At 36.3% G+C, this 6,222-nt stretch overlaps 1 non-coding gene across 1 annotated transcript; it reads left to right on the forward strand.

Moving 5' to 3' along the window:
• The first annotated feature begins 3,185 nt into the window (after window positions 1–3,185).
• Window positions 3,186–3,349, forward strand: LOC126023667 (U1 spliceosomal RNA). Its single transcript, XR_007500767.1, has one exon. It is a non-coding gene; the product is annotated as a U1 spliceosomal RNA (small nuclear RNA).
• The last annotated feature ends 2,873 nt before the right edge of the window (window positions 3,350–6,222 follow it).

Raw genomic sequence — 6,222 nt, forward strand, 5'->3', positions numbered from 1 at the left:
CCAAAACATTTCTCTCTCTCTATCTCTCTCTGTCTCTCTCCCTCTCTCTCTCTCTCAACCCCCTCAATTATTAGTGTGAATTAGTTCTTCCATCATGTTGCCTTGGAAATATTTCTACCTTACTGTGTATATTTAAGCACCACATGTTAGATATATAGATCTATATATCTATATATCTATATATCTAACATGTTATATATATATATATATATATATATATATATATATATATATATATATATCCCTTTCCTCCTAGTTGACTTCACAGAGGTCTTCAAACTACGGCCCGCGGGCCACATATTGTATTTATTCCCATTTTGTTTCTTCACTTCTAAATAAGATATATGCAGTGTGCATAGAAATTTGTTCATAATTTTTGTTTTTACTATAATCTGGCCCTCCAACAGTCTGAAGGACAGTGAACTGGCCCCCTGTTTAAAAATTTTGAGGACCCCTGATTATTGTCCTCTAATTAATATACCTTACTGCAAATCACATAGTGTTATTGTTTTGTAGAGCTGTATAAAATTCCAGTGTGTGTATATATACAACTTCTTGATTCATTTGCCCATAAGTTGCCATTTGAGCTGTTTTAACATCTTGGCTATTGTTCTTAATGAGGTGATGACATAGGTATGCATACATTCTTTTGAATACATATTTCTACTGTTTTGGCTAGAGATCCAAGATAGATCTCCATATTTATTTCCATAAAGACTAAACCAAGTAATATTCCCAGAACCTCATAAATTCATTAATATTCTTTAATATTGTGTAAGAATATCAAGCTCTTAAGAAAAAAATAACTGTATTGTATCATTTTATTTATTTTTAAATTAAAACCTTCATTCTTCCCTTATTATCACCCCTGCCTTTCTCATCCTTCTGGATATATCCACTATGTATCTGCACAAGGTCCTTAGAGTGTAGAGTTTAGCAAGCTACAGAAGATATATTTTCTACAGATTTCTACAGATTTTATGGACTTAATGCAGTTCACATGAAGCCCAGCGAAGACATGAGATCATTGTACATTGTAATGTGAATTGCAAAAAAAGTAGATAGGAGGACGTGGTGCCAATATATCTACTTTTAATATCAAAGAATACTTCAGTGATTAGACTAAGCAGTGGGGGTAGGGGAGTTCAGGTAGAGCCTGACGGCAGAGCACTTTGATTCCAACTGCTCTTTGCCTGACTGTTAGAAAATCATTGAAATAAGGAGAATAAGTGATTTTGTTCGTTGCCACTTTTATAATTTTTAAAGATATTTGATTTATGAAAAGAAAAATTAAGCTAAGTCAATTATCATATTGATTATGTCAAATGTAACGATTCCTAGGGAAAAAATAAGCAGATGGGAATTAGGGTCGAAAAAAATTAGATATTTGTTTCTATGTATGTGTGTTTATATGTATGTACCTTTATTTCTGTTCTATTGTTTTACTTCTCTGTTTGCTTCTTGCAGAGAATATTTATTATACCAGACATAGGGCCAGACTCTGAGGATAAAAATATGAATAAAACACTGTTTCTGTCATCAACTAATTTATAGTATAGAGAGCATTCACTTGTTACATCTTGTTCTTAATTTTAGCTCTCTTCAATAAAAGATGTGGGTATAAGATTTCTCTGAGGGAAATAACTTGGGCCAATATAATCAGTTAAAAAATTCTTCTTGGAGGGCCGGAGAGATAGAGATAGCTTGGAGGTAGGAAGTTTGCCTTGCATGTAGAAGGATGGTGGTTCGAATCCTGGCATCCCATATGGTCCCCTGAGTCTGCCAGGAGCTATTTCTGAGTGTAGAGCTAGGAGTAACCCTGAGTGCAGCTGAATGTGACCCCCAAAAAAATTCTTCTTGAAAACTCCATTCTTCAGAGACTCAGATGAGTCTTTTTCTTAATTACTTCAAGTCTCGATTAAATGTGACCTCATCAGAGAGGTACTAACTTTTTTTGTTGTTTACCAGCTTTTCAAAGTATCACACAATCTTCTCTAATACTTACTTTCTGTATCCCTCTCCTGTGTATTTTCTCCTTGGCATTCCTCACTATTCATGCTATCATTTGATATTAATGTCAGATGTCTAAGATCTAAGTTTTATAAAATCTAAACTCTAGGCTACTTTTGTTCAGATATGCATTCTTATAACTGTACCTATCACATATGAAAAAATATTTGCCAAAAATTAACTAACAAATATTGAAATAAAAATAAAATGTTGATTGTTTTGGGGGGACGTAGCAGAGAGGAAACATAATTAATTACATTGAATTCATTAGTATAAAAATTATAAAATTTCTAGAGTAGCTCTGCATTTTAGTTACTCATTATTGTTCACTTCTAGATAAACTTGTTGAATGTTTTCTACTAAAATATAAGTAACACAGGACTATTATCTAATTACAGCTAAATCTTTACAGGAAAAAAATCTCTCAAGTAGTTATTATGTTTGTTGACCAACCCTTGCTTAAAGTTCCAAACATGTTTTATTTCTGCATTCCATTATTAAGAACTTTTCACTTGGTTTCCTAGAGAGATAATATGGCAGACAAAAAAAAATGACCTTTAATGAAACTGTTCCAGGTTTGATTCCCAGCATACCTTACGGTCGCTTACACAATGCCATGAGTGAACCCTGGGCAGAGTCAGGAGAGGCCCCCAAATGTTAGATTACACTCAGCTATTACCTAAAATGAAGGCATTCCCCCAATTTCCTCTTTCTTTACACCAAGCCCTTCAAGTTGTTAAAGTCCAACTGGATAGGTCCTTCTGTCTTTCACTTGACCCTCCCCTCTTGGTGAATTTGTCCTGGTTTAATTTTTTAAAAAAGGTCAGTTTGGTTTAGCACAGAGATCATAAGTCAAGAAGCAAACAGACTCCATGATTCTCTCCTGACTGGCTTGGTTTATTAATCCTTCACAGCTACTCTTCTTCAGATCCATTCACCTGAGATTGGAAATATGATGCAGGGAATTATTTTACACTCAAATAAAGCAAAATGTAGACCTTTATTTACCAATGAGTTCCTTAAGAATATATTGAGGACCCTCAGGGATGACTATAGTCCCCAGTTGAGAATCTATGCTTTAGAGGGTGGTTGACTACCAAATTGTCTATGCCCTTCCAAACATTTATATGTTAAAACTTATTAATCATATGTTTCTTTACTTTGAAAATTGTCAATTACTTACCTGGCAGGGGAGATGCCATGATCACAAAGGTGGCTTCCCCAGGGCAAGGCTCACCCATTGCACTCTGGGTGTGCTGACCCCTGCGATTTCCCCAAATGTGGGAAACTCGACTGTATAATTTGTGGTAGTTGGGGACTGAATTCGTGCTCTCCCCTGAAAAAAAAAAGAAAAAGAAAAAAGAAAATTGTCAATTAATGAAGAGTTTCTTTTTTACCTGACTTCAGACAACACATAGCATTCTTTTTTGAAAGGAAACTGCAAGTTAAATCCTGCCAAAATGTAGTGTTAAAAATAAATAAAACAATAAAAATAAACATCTTACCAATCAGCCTGATAAACCCCAGTGTCTAAATAAAGTAATTTAAAAAAGAAGCAAAAATCACACTCTCCTATAGACCTCGATAGGAAACTTCTAAATGTACTGGCAAAATTGAGACTTTTCTAGTATTTAAAAGATGTAGGGTGACACGATGCAAGTTAACTATAAATTCCTCTCTTTTTAGTCATGTCTTGGACACTATTAAGGAGTAATAATAGGCCTTAGACACTAAAAGTGTTTTTTTGTTTGTTTTTATTTGTTCATTTGCTTGTTTTAGGGTCACAACTGGCGATGCTCAGGGGTTTCTCCTGGATCTGCGATCAGAAATCACTCCTGGCAGGCTCAGGAGACCATATGGGTTGCCATGAATAGAACTGGGCTCCATCCTGTGTTGGCCACATGCAAGGCAAAAGTCCTACTATTGTTCTATTGCTCCAGCCATAAAAATGTTTATTTTTAATCATAATATCTAATACCTTGGGCCTGGAGAGATAGCACAGCGGCGTTTGCCTTGCAAGCAGCCGATCCTGGACCAAAGGTGGTTGGTTCGAATCCCGGTGTCCCATATGGTCCCCTGTGCCTGCCAGGAGCTATTTCTGAGCAGACAGCCAGGAGTAACCCCTGAGCAACGCAGGGTGTGGCCCAAAAACCAAAAAAAAAAAAAAAGAAAGAAAGAAAAAGAAAATTAAAAAAATATATATCTAATACCTTGAAGGCAAAAGTTGCAAATAACATGGTTAAATGTGGGTAGAAGTAGGGAAAGGTTGGGGGTAATGTTTTTTCCTATGGGTGAAAATGCCCTTTCAGTGCAGTTTGGACCCATAAGACTGTAGAATTGACGGTGACAGAGTTCACTCTTAAGAGCTTCCAGGAACAATACACTCAGCATCATGTCTTACAAAACACAGTATCTCAGCTGTTCTAAGTCAGGTTGAACCTTGTACAGTCCCCAATAAAGAAAGAGGAATACCATAGCCCCTATCCGGGGAGGATAGGAGAAGTTGATCCAGTAGAAATTTCCCACAACTAATAATCCACACAGATATGGAGGTTTTAGCAAGCAAGAAAACTCACATTTCAAGCTGTTCGCCCACAAGCCAGTCACTCCACTACCTGGAACCACAGCCTAGATGGTAACTCTCAATTAAGGTCTCCTGACTAGTATTTATTGAAATAAAAAAAAAAACAAGCACCACCCCCCAATGGAAGGGGAAAAAGCCATAGGAAAGGCAATGGGGGAAACAAGACTAATGAAAAAGAATTAAGATACAAATGAGGACTAATTCAAAGACCTCTATTTACATCACACTCACCAATAAAAAATATTTTCTAAGTACGAGGTTTAAAATATAGATGACACAACAACAGATGAGTAGCTAAAGAAACTGTGATACAGCTACATAATGGAATACTATGCAGCCATCAGGAAAATTAAATTTTCCTATATATGGATAAATATGGAAACTACTATGCTGATTGAAATAAGTCAGAGGGAGAGAGACAGAAAAATAAGTCAGAGGGAGAAAGACACATCTGTGGGATTTAAGAAAAATAAAAGACATTATTGTAATAATACCCAGAAACAATAGAGATGAGGGCTAAAAGGACTGGCAACAATATGAAGCTTACCACAACGTTTGGTGAGTGCAGTAAGAGAAATAACTACACTGACAACTATCATGACAATGATAACGAGTGAGAGAAGTAAAGTGCCTGTCTTAAATACAGGCAGGGGATGAGGGAAGAGAGATGGGGGCATTGGATGGAGAGGCACTGGTGAAGGGGGATAGTCTATTTTTATAACTGAAACCCACTACAAACATGTTTGTAATCATGGTGTTTAAATGTATTATAAATTAAAAATAACAAAATAAAATACAGATGTTTTTAAAGTATAGTGTGTGACAAATATGTTTACATAATTTATCAAAAAAATATACACTGCACCTATACATTTTTTCTTACATATTAATGGTGTACAATAGGTCACTCATTCAGCAGCAGTTAACATGTAAGTTTACATTAGTCCACTGATACTACCAAGTTTAGGAAAATGAGCTCGTAGTGAATATACAATCACTTTTGGGGTTGCAATTTTACACAAAAAAAGATATTAGTAACCAAGGCTATTAGTAACTAAGTAACTGTTCTACTAATATGATTTGTTGATACTCTTAATCAGGGGTCCTCAAACATTTTAAACAGGGATTCAGTTCAGTGTCCCTGAGACCATTGGAAGGCGGGACTATAGTTTAAAAAATATTTATGAACAATAGTAGCCTGTGGGCTGCAGTTTGAGGACCCCTGCTCGATACTGAGGGGAGGAGTCTAGAAACAGAGAAAAGGAGGGGAGTCGGAGATTGTACACACATTCCACACATGCGCACTGTGGGCCAAGATGAGCCAGCTGGCAAGAAGAACAGGTAGTAGGTGGGCTGGATACATGTTCTTGGCAGGTTGCATTTGACCCTCATACCATAGTTTGGTGACTCCTGCTTTAATCAACACCATAATATTTCTTATTATTTAGCCTTAACACTATACCATTTTAAATTTTTGTTTTGGTTTTGGCTTTGGTTTTCTGGGTCTCACAATGCACTACTCTTCACTCTTTACACAATGCTCTTTACTCTTGCTCTACACTCAGGTATCACTCCTGGCAGGCTCAGGGACAATATGAGGTACCTGGGATCAAACCTAGGTCAGTTGC

This window comes from Suncus etruscus, chromosome 11 (genome assembly GCF_024139225.1).
Source record: "Suncus etruscus isolate mSunEtr1 chromosome 11, mSunEtr1.pri.cur, whole genome shotgun sequence".
NCBI lineage: Eukaryota > Metazoa > Chordata > Mammalia > Eulipotyphla > Soricidae > Suncus > Suncus etruscus.